The following is a 27,586-nucleotide window of genomic DNA, read 5'->3' on the forward strand; positions in this document are numbered from 1 at the left end:
AACTTAAGAGTATGTTACTTTATTCTGCCTACTATTTATCCTACATGGATTTCTTTCTGTGCATCTGAGGTTTTCTTCCAACCACCCCAAAAGATTAAAGTCTACACACACTCTGAGAATAAAAAGTGACAAGTACCCTAAATTTAAACACTTAATCAGAAATGAAGACAAAACTTTGGTTAGTACCAATATCAATTTGGTTTGAGGTAGTTAGAATTTTTGGTCTCAAGACATATGTTAAATCCCTTCTGTCTAGGACTCTGTCAAGGGACAGAAGGATGAAACAAAAACAATAAAAAACCAAGGAATAGGCTCTGTTCTTAGGGAGTTAGGTCATGACTAAAAATGTATTGAAGAAGCACACAGGACTGAATAAGTGAAGGCTTCTAAGAGCAGATTTAGCCAAATGTTCTACAGAAGAGATGGATAATCAGAGAATGCCTCTCAGAAGAGAGATGCTTCCTGACAACTAAAGAATAATGGAGGTAGAGGAGAAGGAAGAGCATGTCCTTGAGTAGAGAATGAGTAGCCTTGAGATGGTTCAGAATATTCTGATTATCCATTGGTATGAAACAAACTACCTCAAAACTTAGTAGTTTAAAACAAACATTTTATTTTGCTCATACTTTTTGTGTCTCAGTAGTTCAGAAAGCTAGAGGGTGCATCTCTGATCTACATGGTGCCAGCTGGGGCTGGAGGGTCCTTTTCCAAGATGGCTTTTCACTTCTACGTGTGGCACTTAGAATCTCTGACCTACCTGTTTCTCTCTCACTCCCTCCCCACCATCTCCCTCACCTTGACCTGGGCTCCTCACAACACTGCAACCTCAGGGTAGCAGAATTTCTTACAAGGCAGCTTAGGATTCCAAGGGTTCTGAGGGGCACAGCCAGGAGCTGCAAGGCTTCTTATGACCTAACCTTGGAAAACCCAGGCATCACTTCTACAACATTCTATTTTTAAGCAAGTCACAAAAGCCAGCCCATATTCAAGAAAATGGGAACTGGACTCCATCTATCAATGGGGAAAATCACAATGAATGCATAGCCAACTTTAATCTACCTCAGAAAGCAGTGACTAAAGAATAATGGTTTTAGGAGTTCCTGTGGTGGCTCAGTGGTAATGAACCTGACAGTATCCATGAGGACACGGGTTCAATCCTGGCCTCGCTCAGTGGGTTAAGGATCCACTGGTCTAGTACACAGACGCAGCTCAGATCCTGGGTTGCTGTGGCTGTGCCAGCAGCTGCAACTCCGATTCAACCCCTAGCCTGGGAACCTCCATATGGAATAATGGTTTTAGTAATTGCCCAGGAGGAAGAACAATCACCAGAGCAAGAGGCAGAGAAGGAGCATAGAGGGCTTTGAAGGTAAGATGAAGATATTTGAACATGTGAAAATACCACCTTTGCTCCTGGCATATCCTCTCTTATGAAGCCGCATTCGGCTAGGCAAAAGAGCACCATGATTTTCTAGTGTTCCCAGGCATTGGACTAGGTAAGTGAAGGAGGCTGAAATTCCCATTTGAATCTCCCTAACAGGATACTTTCTAGTCTGGGCATATTTGCTTATGAAGATAGAAACTCATTCAAGACAGTTTAAAAAAAAAAAAAAGACTTTTCCCAAAGCATAACATGCAAGCACAAAAGCATCTCAGGACAAGAGGAAAGGAGTTGGATCACAGGAAGATTGACAGATCTGACACTGGAACCCCCAGGGCCAGGGTTACCTGCTCTCTCCTGGTAGGGGTCCAGTGTCTCTCATCTCAGTGCCAGCTTTGATCCCCTGCTTGTTTTCACAGAGGCTTTCTCTGCTGACTCATCAGAATACACATAACTAAAAATGGCCACCCCAGGTTTATCTGGCCTTTGATGTCTACATGGCTTATATGCCTTTGATTCCAAGCAGCTAGCATTATCTGATTACAGATCATGTATCTCTTAACTTGAATTCTGGAAAGGAGGTCTCTGGTTAGATTAGATCAGTCTATGGACTGGGTTCTCCCTGAGTCAAATATCTACTTTCAAATACAATCAAGTAAAGCAGAATAGGTTTATATGTTCAACAGAAAGCAACATAAATGCATAGTCATCTAGTCTCCCTTGTTCCTAACCATCAGTGAGAGGGCATAGGTGGGGAGAAATCTAAGAGAAAAGGTATAGAATGTCTAAGTGACAAGAAAGAAGGACCAGTGGAAACATGCCAGCCTAGAGCTGGGAACTGGAATAAGGATAGAATAGCTTCGTCCCCAAGCCATTCTTCATCCATATCCCAAACCCTTCCCTGATGGAGTCCATTTCTCATTTCCTATTGAACTTGACCTGGCAGCCTTGATGTATGAAGCAGTAAAGTAATGGACAGTAATGGATAGTATCGAAGAGGATTCTTTCTTATCTGGCTTTCACAGAGAATTTTAATGCTTATAATAGTATTGAGGAGTGTTAGCCTTCTCTTCCTATATGATTCCCTAGCATATATATCTATACCTAAATCATAAGAAAAATTGATGGCATAAGTTTAAACTCTTTAATTTTGTCAATGAAAATTATTAATTAAAAAAGTGAATAAGAAAACAAATCCCAGTTGGAGAAAAGTATTAATGGCACTTCACACCATCATAGAAAAATGCAAATCAGGGTTTTCCTTTTCGCTAATTAGCAGACATAAATCAGGATAAATTTTAAATTGATGAGAGCTCTTTCAACACTGGAGAAAGGTATTGACCTTCTCGTGGTAAAGGTAAGTATGAAGTACATTAAAGTCACCATTTTCTCAGTAATCAAGTTTACCTGTACAATAACTTTGGACTGTGACACTCTTTCAGAAATGCTGTCTTTTCAAAATTCTCCAAACAGCAGCACTGAATGGAATTCTGCTGGGGTAGGAGAATTGTGGCTGAGCAGTCAAAATCAATTTGTTCCTGTGATTGACATGAGGGCCCGAGTGTCAGCCAAGCTCTCTCATACCATCTGTGCTCTGATTATGATCAATAGGTATTTGTGATATGCCCAGGAAATGCACTGTTTGATTATTTTTACACAGGAGGGAAGACAAAAACATCTCAACCCAGAGCCTTCTAATGTGGATATAGAAGGGTTGATGAATTATTAGAATATAGAGTTTGCACTGATAAACTTTTGAACTTTCATTGAACTTGTAGATTAAGAATAGGCAGTTTTTCCAAGAGGAAAATTCACCAGACAACCAACAATTTTTCTTTCACATATTTAAGCGAGATGTTCGATCTGGTAAGGAAATAATAGTAATTTATGTCTTTGATAATTGAGAAGGATTATAGTTCTATACACAGAAAAAGCAACCATCACCCAGGCCCTGTGAGTCACAAAGCCATTAAAGGAGAAGCTTCCAGCTTAAAAGCAGATGAAACCTCCGGATTTGGAGCATGATGTTCTCCAAGAGGGAGCTGAGAGAGGGGAAAGAAATCCTTATCTATTTGTAAAATGAGGGGCCCTCTCTCTGCCTGCCTTCCAAACAACCATAATGACACTTTTCAGATAAAGCTTGATCTCCTAAACATACACACACACTTCTCTTTGTGCACAGACCTCCCTGTGTCTACTACTCTGCACACATAACAGATCCACACTGACCCTCAGTGGGAGGCAACCCTCCAAATATAAGTGCTGAAGCTGCCTCCTTCAATCTACAGAGACTCATCATTCTCCAAACATCATTTGTCCTGTAATCTATAGAACAGCCTGAAACAGATTAAAGGTTAAGAGGGAAGATTGCTGACCAGCTGGAAACATGTGTTTGCTACATTCAGCTCACTAAAAGAAATTATTTTACTGATAAAATAGTGTCAGCTGAGATCAGGTTCCTGAGAGATGGGAATTACTAATTTCACTGCTACAACACTGAACAGCTTGTATTAAAAATATACACCAGCTTGTGGCTCTTCGGCTTGGTTGGTGCAACGCACTGAAAACTTCAGCTAAATACTGGCCACTCTACAGTTTGGTTGCCATGTTTTAATGATAAATCCTATGACCTTCCTTCCCAGATTTCTTCACTATAATGCTTTTACTTCCATGGAATTTAATTTCTGTCAATCCTACCACTACTTTTAGCATATAACTTGCTAGGTGCTCAAAAATGAGAAGGATACAATCTTTTTTGTTTTTTCTTTTTATGACCACACCTGTGGCATATGGAAGTTCCCAGGCTAGGCGTTGAGTTGGAGCTGAAGCTGCCAGCCTAGACCACAGCTAACAGCAACGCCAGATCCTTAACCCACTGAGTAAGGCCAGGGATTGAACCCACATCCTCACGGATACTAGTCGGATTTGTAACCTGCTGAGCCACAATGAGAACTCTCAAGAAGGACACAATCTTATCACAAGTTACTAATAGCTGGTGTTTATAGCATCACACGTGTTATACTGCAAGGCTGGGAAACAGCCAAAAAGAATGAGGAACATAGTCTCAAAGAGAGGTCTAAGGATAGAGCCAGCAGATCCATTTGAGGGGTCCAAAATGGCTGTTTCAATTGCAAGGAACAGAGGCTTATGCAAGTTTTCTTATGAGACCTGGCATGAGAAAATCATTAGGAACTTGGGCAGGTCCAGAGACCCATTATTCTCTCACCTCTCTTTTTCTCTTATGGCATCTCTACCACATTTTCATTTTCATTTTCTCCTCTGTCCTCCTGTCTCTACTGACTTGGCTTACACAGAACTTCTGTGTCCTCACACCGTGGTTTGCACATAAGCACTTGTGGCCTTCACTCTAGCTCCTGGAGTTTAGTTTTAGCAATCACTATTAACTGCCTTATTTGAATTTCTAAAAAGGACAGAGAAAAAATTTAGTTGTTTTCCACTCACATTTCATGTGGCCACATACCAGGTTACTGGCCAGCCACTAGATGGACTCCTCTAGCGCTGATTACTCAACCATGAATCAATTCTCTGCAGCCAAAAAGACCAGGTCACGAGGTATAAATAAAGCTGTCCCTTCAGTGGGGACAGTTCAACACGTAAAGGGCTTGACAGGCACTCTGAAGGTTAATATGCCTGGTCTGTGAGATAACTGGGAAAGGTTCCATGGGAGAAGTCACATTTGAGGTGATCGTAAAAGGACCTTGGCTAGGCAAAGATGGAGTAAACGTGGAGATGAGTCCACAGGCAAAAGCCAAAAAAAGGAAAGTGGTGAGTATATGTGTTAAGTATTCTGGTTTGGCTAGAGCAATGCTCCTCAAACTTCCTGTGCATGGGAATCACCTGTGGATCTTGTCAAAACGCATACTGCTATTTAATACGCCTGACGGGGTGCAGCTCTAACAAGTTCCCAGATGATACTTGTGATGGTGTACACTTTGAATAGCAGGACTAGAACAAAGAATATGTCAAAGCCTTGAACGCCAAGCTAAAATGTTGGTCCCTACTCTACCAAATAATAAGAAACTCTAGAGGATTTGGGACAGAAGAATAATATAATCAGCCCGATGTTAAAGAACAATTGATTTGGCCGTGCTTCATGGGATAAGTCAGAGGAGAGCTGAAGATCAGCTATTTAAAAATTGTAAAGGCCAGGAAAGAGGTAATAAGAACTAAATCAGGATGCACCATGGAAGGGGAAAGAAAGGGATATATGAAATGTATATATGTCCTTCCCACTGTCCTTTCCCAGCCTTGCTTCAGTTGACAAGAGAAGTCGCTTCCTCTGGCATCATCTGGTGACATCTTTCTATGTCCTTCTGAGGGTGTCTGCTTTTCATTTCAAATCACATCTAAAGATACATCCTCTCTTTTACCTCTAACCCTTAATTTCATTCTCTCTGCCTAACTGCATTTTCTATTGTGTGCAACTTGCTGCATGATTTAACTATATTATAACCATGTAACTATGTTATTTAGCTATTATTTCATTGTGTACCAGTAACCAAATTCAGTAACTACATTTGTTCTGCTGAGGAGTTTTGTAGGAAGCATATCTGAAGGGCACTAGGCAATGAAGTAAAGTCTATTACCGCCTTATCACCATCAGGAAAATGATCTGTTTGTGTGCAGTTCACAGAAGTACATAGCCAAAGAAATTGATAGAGCTTAGGGAGGGCCTGAGCGAAGTCCAGATATGGAGATGGATGGACACTCTAAACATTAAGCTTTGGTTCAAGACCCCCAAAAATGCCTATGACAATATCCAGTAGGGAAGCTTCCAAATCATATACTGACAAGGAAGAAGAGATTGGGAGACAAACCCTATATTAGAATTCAGAATCTCTATTATTGCCTAGTTTATCCAGCCCCAATATACATTTAAGACCAAGCAAAAGATAAGTTTGATGTTCAATACAAATCTCAACTGAAATTTTCTTAAGCCTAAAGTCCTCACAATATCCTGAGATTATGGATATAAAGGAAGAAATCTGTGCTTACCTATTGCATTGTTCATGCCGCTTTGAGGTTGAACTCTGAATGCTGAACTTTGGTTTTCCGTTTGAATATTCAAGGTCCCTGTGCATTAAATAATTTACATACCAAGCAGGCCTCTAGACCCAAGCCTTTTCCTCTTAGTGTGATAATATTTTGCATGCACATGTAGGCATTACAGCTCAAAAGCTGGACGGTTGTTGCTGATCAAGAAATAAAACAAAACAACAATCTGTCCTGTGTTTTTAAAAGAAAGAAAGAAAGAGAGATAGAAAAAATTGTCCAGCCCAAGAGACTAGAGCTATTTTGATAGCACAAGAACATAATCAGAGTTAGGAACACAGTGGAGGAAATATTCCCAAAGGAAATCAAGATTAAGATGCACATTTCGGCCTCCTACAAGCACCAACCTCCCAAGCCCACAGGTCATTTTGTTTGACAATGTCACATCGATTCACATTTCACAATGTGCTCTTAACCTCAGAATCTTAATGTGCTGGTTGGAATTAGCTGCATCTTTGGAGAAGAGCCTAATTTTGACCATGTCCTCCTTCAGAGAAACTCTCCAGATAACTGGAGGCATCATCAAAATGCTTTGTCATTCTGATAAGTGGGAACCAGGAAGAAAGATGTGTGTGTGTGTGTGTGTGTGTGTGTGTGTGTGTGTGTGTGTGTGTGCATATATACATTCTGTCTATATATACTAACACATATGTACATGAATTGAACGTTCTGAACATGTGGCATGTCCTAGCCCAACCAGGACACTAGGAAACCATGCTTTGAAGAAAACATGGATTCTGGAAAAAAAAAAATCCATGTTCCACAATGACTGTAGTAATAATTTGACTATGTGTATGTGTAGCACATCATCGTGTTGTACACCTTAACCATATACAATTTTTATTTTAAAAAATAAAGTAAAATATTTTTTAAAAAGAGATGAGGAAATGAGACCTCTCGTATTCAGAAAAGGAAATGGTAATGGGTCAAATTCTCTGTCCCCATTGTTTGAAGTAAAGGGGGGGTTGGTCCACTAGGAAGTGACAGCGAAGAAAGGTTAATGGCTTCTGAAGAGTGGTGTGAACCTGTGTGGGTCACTGGGCTGGGGAAGGAAACAGATATTGCAGCCTCTCCTTTCCTCAGTATTGGGGGTCAGGAATGTAGGCACATTTCTGGGGGTTCTGATGGTAGCTGGTGTGGGGATGGTAGAACATGGAGCCAGGCTGCCAGGCTGACCATTTGTGCTGTCTCAAGCATTTCCTCTAGAGGCAATCCAGAAGGAAATACCCCCTATGCCACCAATCCAGATTCCTCTGTGTCACTTCCTTTCCCAGCCCCACATCACCAGAATAAGAACCATAAGGAAAATCCCTTCCCTGAGAGGCCATGGTCTATGTCACACAGCTATTAAGAGGCTGCAAGAGAAAAAATTCAGCCTCTTCCACTGCAGATCACCACAGGCTCTTTCTTCCAGACTGTGAGCAGATTTTTACTTGACACTTGTGACTGCTAGGCAGGCCCTGCCTTCCCGGATTCAGGGTGGATACTGGGTTCCAAGTCTGGGTTCCAAGTCTCAGCCAATTCAACCAAAGTTGCCAGTCTCTGCATCGTCACCCTCCAGGACCTACTCTTCAGTCCCAGCATCACCCACAACCACTCACTGTCCCCAAAAGTTTTGGGGCCTAAATGCAGATGCAAATTGGAGAATGAAAGAGAAAACCTGAAGACAAGAGTCACATTTAATCTGCAAATATATATTGAGAAAAAAAATCCCTTAAAGAAGTTACTACAAAAGAATAGTAAGGATGATAAAAACCCATTCTTTTTTAGGGGTGGAGTTTAGGGGTAGAATCACGGAGAACTGTGGGTGTTCTGAGTCACTCTTCCCAACAGATGTTAGTAAGTTCATGTAGAGAAGACTTGGAGAGAACATTGGCAATGCACCCACCAATATAGCCACACAAAGAGGCCAGACAAAGAAGATTCCAACAAAGCAGAGGAGAGGTAGCTCAGCCCACAACTGCTGGCACTGGAAATGCTTGATTACAGAGCCAACCATTTTTCCCAGAAGCCAGCATGGACCATAACCTTCCAGAGACCAGAGGAAGGTGACATGGACAGACCTGGATGGGTCACTGGGGAGGAAGCTGTGCACTGGCTTGTTCAACCTCTTTCCAAGCTTTTCCAGGGAACCATCCTATACTGTAAATACTGGGAAACAACTAAGCGTCCCATTCTCTTCTGCAGGTAGGGGTTTGGATGGGATTAGCTTCCACCAATTGGATGCGCTGGTGTGAGACCTCAATTTAGAGCCTAGGTAGGCAGGGCACAAGGTTTTAACTTGCCTGACCCAAGTCACAGTGGTGGGCTCTGCAGTGGTCAGCCTTCCCCAGTCATACAATAGTTCCTTGTACTGAAATTGTCTCTGGGAGCTATGACTAGAGCTTGCTTGTTTAGTCTTTCCCAGTATTTGCAGGACACTTAAAGCTTGACTGGTAATCCCCTCCTGTTTCAACTAGCTAGTGATTTCTGTCATCAAATCAACATAGCAGTAGTGGACCTAGCATGTGTGACACCCAAAGTGGATCATTTTTTAAATACCCTCTTCTGTGTGACAAAATTATTTTCCAGAATGATAATCATGTAATCATATTTAATTATTATTATTCTCATTAGTTTTAAAATAATTGTTTAAAAAGAATAGATTTTATGGCCATACTACCCAAAGAAATCTACAGATGCAATGCAATCCTTATCAAATTACCCAAGACATTTTTCACAGAACTAGAACACACCATCCAAAAATTTATATGGAACCACAAAAGACCCAGAATTGACAAAGCAAACCTGAGGAACAAAAACCAAGCAGGAGGCATAACTCTCCCAGACTTCAGGCAATATTACAAAGCCACAGTCATCAAGATAGTGTGGTACCAGTACCAAAACAGACAGACCAATGGAACAGAATAGAGAACCCAGACATCAACCCAGACACCTATGGTCAATTAATCTTTGACAAAGGAGGCAAGAACATAAAATGGGAAAAAGATAGTCTTTTCAGGATGTGGTACTGGGAAACCTGGACAGCTGCATGCAAATCAATGAAACTGGAACACACCCTCACACCATGCACAAAAATAAACTCTAAATGACTTAAAGACTTAAATGTAAGACAAGACATCATCAAACTCTTAGAAGAAAACACAGGCAAAACATTCTCTGATATCAACCTGACAAATGTTTTCTCAGGTCGGTCTCCCAAAGCAACAGAAATAAAAGCAAAAATAAACCAAACAGGACCTAATCAAACTGACAAACTTTCACAGAGCAAAGGAAACCATTAAAAAAACCAAAAAGACAACCTACAGAATGGGAAGAAACAGTTTCAAATGATGCAGCTGACAAGGGCTTAATCTCTAAAATATACAAACAACTTACACAACTCAACAGCAAAAAAACCAATAACCCAGTGGAAAAATGGGCAAAAGACTTGAATAGACATTTTTCCAAGGAAGATATACAGATGGCCACCAAGCACATGAAAAAAATGCTCAACATCACTGATTACTAGAGAAATGCAAATCAAAACTACTGTGAGGTACCACTGAGGTACTGGTGTGAGGCACCAGTCAGAATGGTCATCATTAATAAGTCCACAAATAACAAATGCTAGAGGGGGTGTGGAGAAAAGGGAGCCTTCCTGTACTTTTGGTGGGAATGTAAATCAGTACAACCACTATGGAAAACAGTATGGAGGTACCTTAGAAAACTGTGCATAGAACTAACGTATGACCCAGCAGTCCCACTCTTGGGCATGTATCTGGACAAAACTTTCCTTGAAAAAGACACATGCACCCACATGTTCATTGCAGCACTATTGACAATAGCCAAGACATGAAAGCAACCTAAATGTCCATCAACAGATGAATGGATTAAGATGTGGTATATATACACAATGGAATACTACTCAGCCATAAAAAAGAACAAAATAATGCCATTTGCAGCAACATGGATGGAACTAGAGACTCTCATACTAAGGGAAGTAAGTCAGAAAGAGAAAGACAAATACCTTATATCTTGAATCTAATATACGGCACAAATGAAACTTTCCACAGAAAATAAAATCATGGACATGGAGAACAGACTTATGGTTGCCAAGTCGGGGAGGGAGGGAGTGGGATGGACCGGGAGTGTGGGGTTAATAGATGCAAACTATTGCCTTTGGAATGGATAAGCGATGAGATCGTGCTGTATAGCACTGAGAACTATATCTAGTCACTTGTGATGGAGCATGATAATGTGAGAAAAAAGAATGTATACATGTATGTGTAGCTGGGTCACCTTGCTGTACAGTAGAAAATTGAGAGAACACTGTAAAGCATCTATAATGTAAAAAATAAAAATTATAAAATAAAAAAATTAATAAAAAATAAAAATACATTTTAATTTTAAAGATACTATTCTTTAGTCAAATACTTCATATACAAACTAAAATTTGCATTTTCTAAATTTTAAACACTAAAAAGCCAAGTGGTCTCATAGAAGAAAATTGAATTAACTCCATTTTTTTTTTGTCTTGGCTTTGCAATCACTGTGTTATCATTGTTTATCTATTATTTAAATGCAGGAATACCTAGTAGCACAGGCTGGAGTCACAAACTGTGCCTGAAGCCTGCTCAAACCATCCTGAATTGCTCTTGCTGAGAGTTCTGATAATTAACTTTCATATGGGATATAATATTTGTTAAAGGATAAGAAATAAGGCTAATTTGAAGCATATAGATTCATATATACAACCATATATATATGGTTGTATATAATTAGAATTCGACAGTCACCATAGCAAGTGTTTCGAATGTGGACTGACAAAAGATTGGCGGCAGCGGGGGGAAGTATTTTATCACTGACCTTGTTTAGAATTGCCTATGTGAGGGTGATAAAAAGCAGACTGACTTACAGTCAGTTTTATTATTGATTTTAAATTCTCAGCAGACACTGCAGCCCTGAGCCATGTGTATAACCAGAAGGACTGCTCCCACTGCCCACACTGGTGCCACTGAGTGCGAGGTGAACAGGGGCTGAGCCTGAAAGATCTTGATTCCAAGTTCGAGGGTTCCGCAAGGCAGGGGGCATGAGGGCATGCGGTGAAGAGAGCCTGAGACACAGGGCCTTGACCACACCTTCCAAGGGACTCACCTGGAGACACTAATGACTCTCTAAATATTCAAAACTCACCAAAGCATAAAGGTCCCCTCACAGATAGCCTTTGGTGAAGAGGAGGGAGAGCCCCAAGTTCTGCTGAAACCCCAATGCCAGGTTCTCAGTAGTAAAGTGAGTCACCCACCCGCAAGAGAGGGAAATGTGAAGTTCAGCACAATTGGAAATCCCTTCCTGCCTTGAGCCCCTGAGGACTCGTGCAAATAGTTGAATCCATAGATGTTAACTCTACCAATGCCAAAATTCCACTTCCATCTAAACCCTGAAACTCCTTGATTTTCTAGGCAGGTGAACAGTACACTGGCGTGTTTGGGGATCAGAGAAAGCAAAAGCTGGAGGCCTCTGTCCAAGGCTAGGACCTGGGCACTGTCTTTTTTTTTTTTTTTTTTTTGCTTTTTAGGGCTGCACCTGTGGTCCAAGGAGGTTCCCAGGCTAGGGGTCGAATGGGAGCTACAGCTGCCAGCCACAGCCACAGCAATGCAGGATCTGAGCTACCTCTACAACCTACACCACAGCTCACAGCAACACCAGATCCTTAACCTGCTGAGCAAGGCCAGGGATCGAACCCACTTCCTCATGGATACTAGTTGGGTCTTTAACATACTAGCACCTTCTTCCTCTTCCCCTCCAAGCGGCACCCATCGTGAGAGACAATGAAAGTGCTCTGAGGGCAAAGACTAAGTTTCTATCCAGTGACCCTCACAGTCCCCAGGGGTACAAGTCTGATGAAAGGCTAATTTCCTATTCCAAGGAGAGTCAAGCTTTTCTTTTCTCCTCTGGATGAGGAACCTTTAATATAAAAGTACAGACTCGCAGCAGAAAAATGAAAACAAAGGCTGATTTTCATGCTGGCTCCTGAGAAACCAGGGGAATCGAATCAAGGGGAGACTATCCTGCCAGGCAAAAAAGACAGCAGTTACCTACCACCTCAGGAGGGCACTGCACACTGGCAAGAAAGATGCGGATGGGCACTGCCTGATACTCTAGAACCCTCAGAAGGCTGTGATCTTTCTCCTCTAGGCAACAGCAGGCCAGACATCCATCTGCAGGTCCTAAAGATGCAGCCACAGCAGTAGGGGCTGCACACCAGCTTTCTTGCCTGGCACTGCCCTGGAGAGTACCAATGCACCTCATTCCTTAGGTCCCGTGAGTGTTGTCCTACCAACAGAACCAGCAGGAAAGGCAGGGCCTTCCAGCCACCTAGCTCATGGCCCGGTGTTTGGGAGTAGGGCTGCTCTGGATCATGCATTTTAAACACAGCATTGGCACGTAAGCTCAGATGGCTGCATTACTGTCAAGTAGTGTCAGCCAGCCTTATATCTAAGGAGTATAGGCCTTAATTACTCCAGGGGACAGTCTTGTGGCCAAACAATGAAAGGCTTGTTACAGAGGTCCCTTTGTTGAAAGAGCCTTTGCCTGGTTTGCTCCAGGCACCCTTTATACCAGCCACCAGCCCAGTGCTGGAAAGCACCATAAGTCAAGTCACCCTCTAACCCACAGGGGTTTCAAACGACCTATATTCAATTCTGGCTGCCTAAGTTTCCTGGCTGTGTGATCCAGGATAAGTCATAGATCATTTCCAAACCCCAGTTTCCTTATCTATAAAATCAAGCTAATCAATGTGAATTTCACCTACTTTTCTTGAGGGCTGAGTATACCAGGGCTGATGGTGGTACCTAAAACCCCTGAGTCATATCCCAGCACTGCTGAGCAGTGTCTGTGCCCTCCAGTGGCAGATAAAATTGAACAGTGCTTCTAACCATGCTCTTACCCTTCCATCTCACCACATACAATGAGTTAAAGAATGTGTTTGCAGTGAATATTTTTCCTTTTTCCTATCCAGGGTCCACCACTCTCCATGTCAGCAGGGGTGGCACAGAAACCCACCTCCCCCTAGGACAGTAGAAGACAGACAGCTATTCCCTCCCCTTTGCTCCCTAGAAACAGAGAGGCAGGCAGAGATCCACCCAAATCTTGGCCAGCCCGAAACATGGAATCTCAAAGGAAGGTGTGAGACAAAGGTTCAAGGAGTGTGAAGATTCCTCCTGATGCTGGTGGCGCTGGGAGGAGGCACTGAGGCCTTGTCTAGGAGGAGGGGGCGCTGTGAGGTTTGGGAACACTGTTGCTGAGGATAGGCCTGGCCTGTGCTTTTGCTGCCCCAACCCCACATTTCTGCTGTTTTTCTAAGCTTGGTTTTCCAGCCTTCTGCCAATTCTGTAAACTACTGATGGATAACCTTCCTATACATTCCTTTTTTGTTTAACTAGACTTGGGCTCTGTTGTTTGTAACCAGGAGCTCTGCCTGATACTGGGAAAGATAACCAGCAAGGAAAATAACCAAAATACAGGGAAAAAATTTCAATTCTGCCTACACAAATATATTCATTACAGCATTATTTAAAACTGAGAAAATGGGAAAGTGAGCTTATACCTGGCAGTAGTGAAATAGTTACATAAACCCTGATCCATTCATTTGGAAAATAAGTAGCCTTCTGAATCACAGGTATGAAGATGACACAATGACAGAGGAAGGGCTCATTAGACAGACCAGTGAAAACTGGATAAGAAATTGTATGTACAAGATATTTGACCCTCTTCCCCAAGAATATAAGCTTCCCTAGGGGCTAGGATTTTTATCTGTCCTGTTCAGGCTCCTGTCTCCAGGTGCTGGCAATAGCAGACACCCAACTAATACTTATAGAACAAATGAATGAATGAATGAATGAATGATGAATAGCTGAATAAACTATTTGCACAGGGGAGGGACAGGGAAAAACATCTCTATGTGACCTCAGTGACTGATATAAGTTAGCCAATTTTTAAAATTCTGTTGTTGTCTCCTTTTCTCTAATTCCAGCATTTCTTTCATATGGCTTTATTATTCTCCTTTGGGGGAAAAAAAACATTTTTTCTTAGTCCAAACCATTGGTAGGTGACCCAACTTAGCCTAATATTTATATCCCCTCTTGAGAGGCTTAAGTTGCCACCAAGCAGGGTGATAGGGCCAAAGGAACATTTTCTCCTCTTGCTACATGTAAATGCTTGGCAGAAGCAATGAATCAGTCCATCAGGAGCTGGCCCTGAGGCCAGCAGAGTGAACACCACCTCCCTCCACCCAGTAACAGTGAGAGCCTGGACCTGACAACCCAAGCCCAGCATTGGAGTATGAGGCTGTTGGAGGCAGGAGCCCAGGCCCAGTCAAAGGCCACTGCTCTCCTCCTCCCCTCTGGCTGTCTCTTCTTCCTCCAGACTCAACGGCCACAGGGAGTTCAAAGTGTTCACTGTCCCAAGTGATTGGCATTCAGCTGAGGCCACCTCCAGCTTGGCGAGTGGGTTCCAGTCCCACCTCAGAATGACTAAGCAGAGGGGTGGAGGAGTTAGCACTCTGCTGAGGTCAGGAGGTCAGCTTGAGGCAGACATGAACTCTCACAGCAAGAAGGAAAGAGGATATTGATCAGTTGGGTGAGCTGTGAGGAAACATCCCTGGGCAGGGCTGGCTCTGGACATTTGCTGAGAACACCATCATGGGACCATCATTGGCTTGCATTCACGGTGACAGTCCTATTCCCTCATTCCCTCTGTTTCTGTCTGTCTCTGTCACACACACATTTTATTCACAATAAAATGAAGCCATATGAAGGAAGATGTTGGACATAAAGAAAAGAAGACAGACATGAAAGCACACACCCTGTACAGGCTCACATTCACTTCCTTCATGCCCTCTTCAGAAATTCTTTCCTGCAGCTGCCACTTTCCCTTCTTATATCAAGACATGTTACATCCTGGTTTGATCCAACCCCCACAAGCCTCAGGCTCCATGGCACACCCTGAAGGCATTCTTTCCCTTGTAAATGTGTACTGCAGTGTTTCATGGGTTACCTACAGGGCAGTACCAGCTGCGCGGCAGCTCTATTCACAGTTATGGGTCCCATTCTGCAGGGTCTCTCCTCCTAGACCCTGAGGTAACAAGATGCAGTGGGATAGTGCCCTCTCAGAGTTCTGGGTCCCCTGCTCTCAGTGATCCTTTCCCCAGGCTGCTGAGGTACCAAGCCAGCCAGGCAGAACCCCTTCACCAAAGATATGTGTGCCAGCTCTACAGGACCCCTCCTCCAAGCTTCTAGGTGCTAATAAGCCCAGCATCTTACCTCTGTTTTCCCCAGGCTGGAGAGATAGTTGCTTCCTGCCACTATCTCTGAAATATCTCAGGGTTCCTCTTTTTTCTTTTTTTTACTTTTTCAGTCTGCTAAACCCAGTTTAATTAATACTCTTTACTAAACTCTCTCTGTTAAAATAACTGTGATGACCAATTCTTACCTAAATAATGTTCATATAATCAAAAGACTTTCTGGAGTATATTAAAGTTTAGTTTCCTTAGTTAATTGTACTGTATTTAACTTAGAGTTTATTGAATTTTTTCAAGTATGCTTTAATTTTATAATATTTAAAAACAAAAAAACCTATGGTTGTTCTGTTTTCCTGGTTGGGCTCCTAGATTGATACAAGAAGAAAGCTATTGGGAAACTATGTATCAGGTTGAATCTACTTGTGAAGACACTTTTCTGGGTAGTCTGATGGAGGATTCATTAATTTTCCTGGGGTGGGGGAGGAACTTGCCATCTATCACATTCAGATGACAGTCTTCAAGGAAGTGCTCAAGGCCTAATTGGAAGTTACCCCCAACTAAGCTTTCCAATTTATCAACCATTTCTTATGTTCTGAGGTGTTTTAGATACAGATGAACAACGAAGGAACATATGTCTTTTAAAAAGCCAAGAATTCCAGAACTCCTGAAGAAAGAAGGTCTTGGCAAGGGCAAGAAGACCCATATGGAGAAGAGAATGCTGCAGAATGAATATACAGAAGGAGTTAAGCAACCTAAATGTTCATAAAGACCAAAGAGAGGCCACCACACTCTAGGCTGGGAGGGGGAGGCCTATTAAAATCACAGGTGGTTGCAATAACCACCATATCCATTCAGTGCTGAATTTCCAATCCCTTTTCCTTACTTTGGGAGCAATTAGTCTCGGGTGAAAAATTGCACTTGCAGCTAATTGCACCTGCAATTACCTACTTCCGGGTGCAATTAGCCACTTGAACCTAATTCTGAGTGTGCAAGTGTTTAATTTGGTATGTGAGGAGGTGATTCCAGATACAGTTAGTTGTGCCCTCAGTCTTTGCACCTGCAGCTAATTGCAACTAATAAACCAAGTCTTCATGCAAGTCAGGCTGAAGGTGCATATAGTGGACCCTGTTTGGGGACTTTGGTTTGGTCAGTTGCACTGATAACACACAAGTATACTAAAAGGAACAAAGGGGAAAAATTTTTAGCCCCTGTCATTCGTTGGATCTTTGGTCACATTATCCACTTCTCCTTTCTACAACATGTTCCCTCCGGAACATAGAGTATGAAGCCAGCTAGTAAGAGGCTTGGCTTGGCAAGGATAACAGAGCACCTCTCATGCTGACATTGAGGAATGTCCATAAAGCATAGGTAAAAATTGCATTCCAGTCAATTCTCCATTATTTGGGTCAACTCCAATGAGGTTGTTCAAAACAGCTAGGTCACAGACATAAACTGAAATCCTACTAGGCACTAGGTCATATAGTGAATCCAGAAACATAAATAGGCATGGCTCCTGCCTTCAATTTCATGTCAGTTCCACAAATATTTATTGAGCACCACTATCTGATTGGCATGAAAGTGCATTTATTCCATACATATGTCAATTTATCAAGCCGTCTTGGAATCCACATTCATGTGGGGAAAATAGATGTTAAATAATTATTTACACAATTAATGTCTTCATTACAGGGGCTGTGAGAGTGTACAACTATGGCCTGCCCTGGGCTGAGAGTTCAAGAATCTCCAAAAAATTGATGTTTGAGCTCTGAAATGTAATTATAAGATACAATTATAAGATACCCAGGTAAAGGGCTCAGAAGACAGGGTTCCAGGTAGAGCATGGAAGAAGCCGCAAAGACTCTGAGGCAGGAAGGAATATGACAACATTAAGAAGTGGAAAGAAGGCCAGAGTGGCTAGAGCAGAGTAAGGGTGTGCGGGCATGAGGTTTATGTGATGAGTGAGAGAAGGTTCTTCAAAGTACCCCAAAATGTGAAAGAACTGAAAACAGTCCCTACCAGAAAGGAGGGCATGGTGTGGCCTTTCAGCATTAGCCCAGAGGGAGTCTTGTTGTAAGATACATTTTTTTGCTCCTCTTCCTCTAAATTCACCAATACCAACCTGGACCCTGGAAAAGCCAGAATGGAACTGAGTAGAGGAAATCACACTGCAAATCAACTCCTCTCTTCCAACTGCACATCCCTGAGCTTAAGCTTAGGTAAGTAATTCTGATTTGAGTTGAAGTACTACATTAAACTGAACTGGACCTTTAATACTTGAAAATAAATCTCATTTTCAAAATTGAGTCTATTCTACAATGTAACCGACAAGAGCTTAATCTCCAAAATATACAAACTCGTACAATTCAACAACAATAAACAACCCAATTTTTAAAAATAGGCAGAAGTCCTAAATGGACATTCCTCCAAAGAAGACATACAGGTGGCCAACAGTCACTTGAAAAAAAATGCTCAAAATCATTAATTATTAGATAAATGCAAATCAAAACTACAATGAGGTACCACCTCACACCAGTTAGACTGGCCAAGTCTACAAATGCTGGAAAGGGTGTGGAGAAAAGGATGTCCTTCTACACTGCTGGTGGGAATGTAAACTGGTACGACCTCTATGGAAAACATGATGGAGGTTCCTCAGAAAACTAGATAGAGAACTACCATATGATCCAGCAATCCCATTCCTGGGCATCTATCCAGACAAAACTACAATGCAAGAAGATACATGCACCTGTATGTTCATAGCAGCACTATTAATATCTAAGACATGAAAACAACCTAAATGTCCATTGATAGATGAATAGATTAAGAAGATGTGGTATGCATACACAATGAAATACTACTACTCAGCCATAAAAAAGAACAAAATAATGCCATTTGCAGCAAAATGGATAAAACTAGAGATTCTCATACTAAGTGAAGTAAGTCAGAAAGAGAACTATAAATACCATATGATATCACTTGTATGTGGAATCTAAAACATGGCAGAAATGAACCTATCTGCTGAACAGAAACACACACAGAGACATAGAGAACAGATTTGTGGTGGCCAAGGGGGAGAGATGAGGGGAGAGGGATGGAATGGAGGGTTGACGTTGGTAGATATAAACTATTACATTTAGAATGGAAGGGCAATGGGGTCCTGCTGTATAGCACAGGGAACTGTGTACAATCTCTTGGGATAGAACAGATGGATAATATGAGAAAAAGAATATGTGTGTGTGTGTGTATACATATATATATGAATGAATGACTGGGTCACTTTTCTGTACAGCAGAAATTGGCGCATTGTAAAAATCAATTATACTTTAATAAAAATTTTTAAAACTTGGGAAAAAATGAGGTTATTCTAGTTGTTAGAAGTGATCTAAAAAGCTACAGGGTCTGCATGAGATGTCACTAAAGGATTGGTTAATAGAGACCCACCTAAGAAGATCTGAAGGGTGAATGGAAGAGACATCCAGGCTCTTTGTGACTGTACTCCTTTGAAGTCTGAGAAGACAGGGTAGGTTCCACAAAGATTAAAGCACTGGTAGGAGGGCCCAGGCTTTCCAGAAGAAAAATGGTGAGAACAGAGTGGATGGACTTGTTCCTCTCTTGGGTGGGAAGCCTCAAAAAGTTGGGACTGGCCAACGTGGATGGTCTGAGGTGTGAGCAGTAGGGCTGGATTAACATGGGGGGTAAAGTCGTTTGGAAGTGACCAATAGGAGTAAGGGATCTCACTAGCATAAAACCTGGCTTCTCCTCCAAACTCTTAAAAGCAGTAAAACAGTTTAGTGAGAATCTAAACTAGGGGATACATGTAGGTGAGCTCCCTTCCAGGGCTGAAAGTATGACTTTCCCCTGCCATTCAGTGGGATGGTGAGAAGTCATATTGTAAGGACATTCCTTCCCCATTCCTACCCCTTGGCCAGAGCTCCTGGCTAAGAGGTGTGCCATATGTGTCTTACAGGATGTCATACAGGATGAAAAGGAGCATCCTCTCTTTTCCCCTCCTTCTCTTCATGGCCAAGACTGGCTCCATGCTCCCTGGTTCAGTGACTCCTTCCTCAGCACACTGAAAGACTCTTTTTTCAGCCTCCCTTCCAGTTAGACCTGGATTCTGGGCAGGTGGCCAGTGCAGCCTTGGCCCCTAAAACATTCAATTCAACCTTTCACTCATTCTCCCCCCCCAACTTGTAAGACTGGAAAGAAAGGACTTCAAGATGATGGAAACGTGCTGGCAAGGCTCTGCTTCCCTGCTCAGGCAGGAGCCTCGGTCCCTCATCAGACTGTGCCACAGGTAGGTTGTGCTTGGTTAAGCCACTGTGATGTGGGATTGTTCATTCTGCAGTGTAGCCTAGTCTACTTTAACGTGCCTGCCTGACCCACCCCAGTGTCCCCTACAGTCATTTTCCTCCCTTCTGCACACAACCCCCTTGGCTTCATTCATTTTCATGCAGCAAAGTATTCACAGCTCTAGAGCTGGGCAAAGAAGATCCACAAAGAAAACACTCAGGGCTTTCTCTTCCTAGAGCAGCTGTTGTACCACCATCCACAGCCTTGGCTGGCCCCTGCTCTTGCAAGGCTCCTCCTCTGGATGGTCACTCAGGTGGCTTCTCAGCTGAAATGACCCTTTCTCAGAGAGGCTAGTGGCACCTGCCCCATTTACCATCACAATACCCTCCTTTACTGCCTCAGGGCACTTCCAATCCACGGAGCTTATTTGTTTATTGTCTTTCACCTTCTAGGATGTTATCTCCATGAGAACAAGGGTTTGTATGTTGCTGTTTCTCTAGTGCCAGTAAATAGGTGTGGGTGAATGAATGAATGGAGGATATAAAGATTCTCACTTCAGGTTACCTAGTCTCACTTTACAAATGAAGAAATTGAGCCTTTTTTCCTAAAAAGAAGAAACAGGGAAGCAGCTAAGCCAACTATGCTGACTCTGGAGTGCTGAACTTGGACGTGATTTATTCAAATGAAAACTCCCGGGGAACTGTTTTGGAGGATCCATAAAACAAATGTCATTTTCACCTGGAGAAGTCACCCAACCTTCTAACCAATTCCAAATACAGTTCTCTAATGCAGATTTGACAAATTTAAAATCTCTTACACAAAGTCATTCATCATCTAATATGAGCCTGCCCTGCGTCACTGTTTAAGTTATAGCTTTTTAATGGGGTAAAACATTTCTATAAAATCATCAAAATACCTTACACCAGAACTGCCTATAAGAAATTGATGAGTTTCAAGCATTGATTCAACCCCTGAAAACGTCAACCTTGCCATTGGCACTGTGGGCATTTCTAATAAAAGCAGCTAAGGAGGTATAATGAATATCTAATGAACCATTTTGTGTGTCTATGTGCTTTCTTGAATTGGGAATAAATCAATGAGCCTTACAAAATGCATATTTTAGTGGTATATTCATAAACAATAATCCTGTTTTTCTATCATGACTCGAGTGTCATTCTTTTTATAACACAACTGAAGATTCAATAATTTCATATATACATAACCTAGAGCTTAAAGGGGGAGGGCAACCTAGCACATGTTTGATTTTTAAAATGTTCTTGTGTGTGGAAGCTATGTGGATCACAAAGGTAAAACCAAAGCACTCACGATCTAGTAGCAAACATGGGACATATGAATAATAACCAGTAAACAATGTGGAAACCTCCATGAATGCAGGACCAGGAAGTAGCCTAGACTGAATGCCATGGGCTAAGGAAAGCTGAGGGCATGAATCTCGCTTTGCAGACACAGTAGCTGAGCCCGTGCCAGCACTCCTGGCTGGTTCAGCCAGGGACAGTGGTCTCACTGGGCTGAAATAAGCTCCCCCAGCAATAGTGTGTCATGTTGCCCTGCAGAGCTCCCCCACAACCCTGCCAAAGGATTCAGCTGTGCTGTCCCACTGGCTTCCACAGCAGGAAATGGGTGCGTTGCTTTCCCTCCCATTGGCATGGGTTCAAACCCTGTGATCCAAAGGTGCCTCTCTATCTCAGCAACTTCCCTTCCAGAGGCCAAATATAACCAACCCTTTCCCAGCTCACAAAATTTCCAGTCAGACGGCCATGCACAGTGACAGCAGCCAAAGAGCATCTCCCCAGCCCAGACCACAGCCAAAAATAACCGTCACTTGGTGAGTATGGGTTGGAACTATTTCTTCCTGTTCTTGGGACTTCGTTCAAAGGTATTTTGGTTTGGGTTTTGGATTGTTTTGTTTTGTCTTTGGTTTGGAAGTAAACATAGTAACTGAAGAAGTTGCTACATCAACATCCCATATTAGACTCATACATTTAAATCCAGTTGGGGTGGGTCATGAACAGAAATGTATCCATCTCTTAAAATCTCCCCAGTCACCTATATAAAAGATAGTCTAGCACATGCATCTCTTCTCCACTCTGGCCAGCAGTACCTCCTGCACAGCCATGATTATGCTTGGACCAACCAATAGGATCCCTTTCTCCTCAGTCTAGTTGAGGTAAGAGGCTCATCTTTGTGGCTGGATGCAGTCGCTTCCATGTTTATACTCATGATGCACCAGGGCAGCAGTCAGGACTTGGGCCCCAGAGCTGTCAGTTTAGTGCCCTCCACAAGTACTAAAATGAGTTAAATTATTCATTTATTTCTGTAAAAGTACGCAGTGTTCAACAACCACCAAGCCCACTTTTGATCTGCTTCCTGACACACAACACTCTTGTCAACCAGGTTTTTTTGCAGGCTAGCAGACACATCTTGTTAAATCTTACCGAGTGGATGACACTAAATGGAACCATGCTAAAGAGATCCAAGCTGGGGAAGATGATTGTCTTCTCCACACCCTATTTCCAAATGCAATGAACAATAAGCCATTGTGCAAAACCATAACCTTCAATTGTTGGAACATCTTTGTACTTTTGTTCTTTAAAGGCAGAATGTTTTCTGGCCTGGTGCTACCTGTGAATCCTCCCTTAACTTCTACACGTGCGAGCATATCACACAGATACATCTCATTTCTTGTCATAGTGCATGCTGTCCCAGGACCAATAAATAATTTATGCATTTAATGCATTTATCAGCTCTCCTGTGTGTGTGTGTGTATGTGTGTGTACATATACATATCCTCTGTGCCAGTGTCAAAGATGTCTTTTATGTTAACAGAAAGCAAGCAACCTCTTGGGTGTTTCTGTACCATGAAATTAGCTTTGCATCTTATGCATCAAATGAGTGAAAAGTGATAACAGGTCCCTGTTCTTTACACAAAACTAAGCACTCATTTATATCAGAAAAGGAGTTGTACTAAGCATTTCATGTTGAATGTTTTCTGAAATTGCTCCCTTCCCTTATTCTTTTCTAAGGAAGGCGTCTATTACTCCAGGGCCCTGTAGATTGCAGAGGGAAAATGGCTCCTAAGTCTCTCCGTGTTCTCTTTAGGTTGCCTTTTCTTTGCTTCCATGTCAGAATATTTATCTTGCTTATCATCAAGAACAGCTTCCTAGCACCCAGCAGTGCCAAGTGTGGCACCAGGTGTATGTGTTTGGCAGTCCTCACCTCCACTGCTGTCCACCGGCTCCAACTTGGATTTAACCATGTCATCATTCACACCCTGCAGCAGCAGCCTCTTGGGGTGCTACCAGCAAGATGACAAGTAGCAAGAATGAGCACCAGCGCAGCAGCTGCAGTAGGGCAAAGTCAGGTGTCACACCTGGCTAATGTTGCTTTTCAACTCCAGCCACCTCTCTCCATCCAGCTTCCTCATTTGGAAGGCTTTTGTGTCTCCCTGATGCCATGAAAGAATAGCCAGAATCATACAATCTTGGAGGAAGAGATCTCAAAAACATCTAGTTCAACCTGCTCATTTTAAAGATAAGGAAATGGGAGCCCTGAGGGGTTAAGTTTCTCGGCCAAGCTCATGCAGGTGGTTGTCAGCAGAGTAATGACTGGAATCAAGTAACAGATCCACTTTCTAATGATCTTTCCACAAAACCTGTGCCTATTCAACATTTGGGGATAAATTTTAATCATGACCCACGTTATCTACAAATACAAACAACTAAGACAACAGTCTCACTAAACTGTACTTATCTTTACTATAGGTGATACACTTTGGTATCTTCTATTGTAGTACATTCATTTTAAAAGAGTCTGGATACTGCTTGGCAGCATGTATACTAAAATTGCAACAATACAGAGAAGATTAGCATGGCCCCTACACAAGGATAACATGCAAATTTTCCCCATATTTTTTTCACATTTACCAAATGTTCCTTTTCTTTCCAGGGATAATATTTATAGGTACACAGTTAAATAATTTGCATTTTTCCTAATTAGATACTTCCACTGAATGTCTAGAAGATGGGGTTGAATTAGATACAAAGAAGGGAACCTTCCAAATCACACCTGCCACATGCCTGATCAGGAATGAGCTTATTGTCTGATCTGTCCTTAACACTGAAAGGCAGAATGATCTCATAGAGAGAACACTGGGTCTAGTCTTGGCTCCACCATCTTCCAAGTATGTGACTTAGGGTGAATTTTCTCTGGGTTCCACTATCTCAACTGAAAGATCAGGCTGTTGTTAATTGACAAGAGTTCTGAGAAGTGAGCAAAATAATGCAAATGAATGCAATGAAAAGCTCTATTCATAAGACTTGTCCTGGAACAGCAATAGTCTTAAATTCTCACATTTCAGAGAAATATGGTGTCTCAAGATGTTTCTGGCTTCTCATCAAAACACCTGCATAATGTATTACGAATAAATTTGGTATAATAAAGAAAAACTAAACCCTAGAACTTACTCATTTCTAAATGCTATTGCAGGTGTTTAGAGAGGAGGGGCTGACCCTAAATCTTGAAGATGTTCAGCCTCAGAAAAGCAGACGTCATTGAGGTCAAAGGTAACTCTAGGCTCTTGAAAGGAAAAGGTGATCAGTCACAAATTGAAAAACATATTCAAGAAAGATTGCTAGAGAGTACAAAAAGGAAGAACTGAATCAGTATATGGTAAAATATTCAGATGCAACAGCCATGCTGAAGGCTGGTGGGACAAGTGAGGTAGAATGTATGAAAAGAAAGAATTCCAGATGGACTCAATACTGCCCCAGCTGCTTTTGAAGAAGGCATCTTTCTAGGAGGTGGTTAGGCTTGGTTTCAATCTATTCCAGCATTGGGCTCACTAAATCCCATAAAGATTTTTAAAACTGATACCGAAATTATTTTTGAAAATATTCAAAATGCCTGCCATGATTTTACCAAGAAGGACAGTTTGAAGGATCCTCCACAGCAAAGAACGTTAGACAGAGTCATTCAGAAGTTGATTGGGAGGCTCTGCTTAGAGAATGGTTAGGGTAGAAAAAGGCATCACTGGCAGGACTAGGGCTCTCAGGGCTGCTTCACGGCTGAGGCTGCTATGTGCAACAGAGCAGAAGTTGTCACAAAGATCCTGAAGAGAAGGAGGACCTGGCGTGGGTCAAGTGGGTGGAGGTGGTGTGGAGGTGGCATGTTCTCATTCCTGAAATAGTGCATTATCAGTATTAATGCACTGTTACAGGAAGTTCCGGGCTGAGTTTCTCACCAATAACCTCAGAGAAATCACTTGAAATAAAAAAATAAAAAGACCAAAGAAAAGGTTATGGGTTTCAGTTAGGGGTTTCAGTTGACAGAGTGCATGACGGTTTATGGCTGTAACTGGGTGTGCCCACAGATAACATGTTTTTGTGTCTTTGAATAAAAAGACGTCTGTAGTTTTCTTTAAAAAAAAAAAATTGCCAGTTATGCTTACAAAATTTATTCCACAACCCACCAAACAGAGCATTTGAAAATAGCACCCCCACAGTGGGGAAGGTGAGCCCCGAGCACAGGCAGTGTTCCCTCTTTCCTCACAGAATCACCTCCAGCCCTCTCCCATCTTCTCCTCCAACACCTCCTCCTATTGCACCCCTCACTGCAGAGCTTTTCCAGTGCCTTCTGGTACCTCTGTTCCATGGTTAGAAACTCCACCTTGACTTTAGCCTGGGGGTGAGGATTTTTCCTTTCTCTTGCTGTTTCCTTTGGAGCCTGGCTCTCTCACCCATGCACTGCCCATCCCACGCCCACTCCTCCCAGACTCCTGTGGCCTAGAGAGGGAGGATCTGTGTCCTCCTTAACCCTCAGAGACACCATGACTCTTCTACCTTCATGTAAATCCCTCCTTCTCTCCTTCTGCCACCTGTTCTCCCACTACACCCCAGACCTCCCCCTGGCCTCTTTATCACTGACCATCTTCTTTTCTACCCCAGCACGTGCCATGAACTCGGGCACATTAATACCCAGGTGGACAACACATCCAGAGTGCTGGCTTCCTTCGTTCCCTCCCTCTCCTGGTCACAAATCTGATTTTGGAATCACCTCACTTGGTCCCACTGAAGTGTCCTCTATCTCCAACCACCACCCCACCCCCTTTCTTTCCATTTTCCGCTGTTCCCTCAGTTCCCTTGTGGTTTGGCTTCCTTCCCCTTCCAACCTAGACTCTAGAACCCAAAACTTCAACCACTCTTTTGACAATACTCTAAAGCAAGGGTCATGAATTTATTTCACAATGTATAACCAACAGTGAAATAAAAAAATAATAATCAGGCACATATTTCTGACATTCGTTCATCCATCCATTAATTCATAAATTACATAAACTTTACTACTGGATCAACATTATCAATTTAAAACAAACCACAGAAATAGAAGGGCATAAACCACAAGATTTTTAAAAAGCCAGGATAGTAAGAGCTCCAGTATTCTCTGCCCATTCCCAGGGAATCATCTCACAGAGCCCCTGGAGGTACCCTCACCCCAGTCTGAGAACCACAACCCTAAATTCCACCCCCACAACTCTCTCTTCCCTCTGTCACACCTACCCCGAGAAACCAACTCTGAACCCCTCTAGCCACAAATACGCCAGGTGGCTGCATGGTGCTGAGGGGTCGGGTCCCAGGTAATCCCTGTGGACCTACACTTCTCCTCAAGGCAATGTCACTGGGAGTCTCAAGGAGTATCATTGAGCCTGATGGCAAGAAAACTTCCTTTCTCTTTGTACCACTAGCCCTTAGGACAGTGCCTGGCACTTGCTCATGATCCCCAGTATTTGCTGCATTGCACCGTGTACACACACGGTGTCTCTATCACTCTGGCTACATGGTTGTAAAGTCAAGAAGCTCACACAGAGAAAGCCCAACAGGTCAGGGGGCCCAGTTGGGTGCAGGCTTGGTTCTGAAGTTGTATGAGGGTCACTTGCCCCCAGAGCACCTGTCTGCCCACAGTGACCCCAGCAATAGACTGGGCCTTCAGAAGCCAGACACTCCACAGCCAACCAAGCTCTAATTATGGCACATGTGACAGAAGCAGTTTAATTAAAGCCCATTTCACACTTTGACTGTTCCAGGGTGTTGCTATGGGGGCAGGAATTAGGGCCCCTCCAGCCGGTCTTCTCCTTACCCACATGCTTGGAGCAGCCTGGGCTTAGGGCACCTCCATTTCCTTCGGACCACCCCTCGAAGTAGGATTCCTTGGCTAGCAGAGAGAAAAGGTGGGCAGGAGAAGGACAAACCATAAAGGAACAATACTGACAGGGACTCAGGCACTGCTGCCAAAGTAAGCACTCAAGAGAGGTGATGCAGAGAGCCAAGGAGATGTGCTGGTGGGCAGCTTTGCCTCTCTGACCAGAAGGGAAGATTTTGTCCTCTCTGCCCTTCCCCCACCCCTGCTCACCACTTAGAGATGCATCTCCAGGTAAGCAGTGTCCGAAGAAGGATATGACAGCTACAGCACTTTCCAAGAAGGGAAAGATGATTCAGACAAAATTCCTTCACCTCCTGCCTGTTCTTTCATCTCTTTCTCGCCTTTCCAGT

The 27,586-nt window shown here is 42.7% G+C and overlaps 1 pseudogene; it reads left to right on the forward strand.

Annotated features, from left to right (window-relative positions):
• Nucleotides 1-23,856: 23,856 nt before the first annotated feature.
• LOC125114039 (uncharacterized) lies at nucleotides 23,857-23,954 on the forward strand (annotated as a pseudogene).
• Nucleotides 23,955-27,586: the final 3,632 nt, after the last annotated feature.

This window comes from Phacochoerus africanus, chromosome 1, assembly GCF_016906955.1.
Source record: "Phacochoerus africanus isolate WHEZ1 chromosome 1, ROS_Pafr_v1, whole genome shotgun sequence".
In the NCBI taxonomy this organism is placed as follows: Eukaryota; Metazoa; Chordata; class Mammalia; order Artiodactyla; family Suidae; genus Phacochoerus; species Phacochoerus africanus.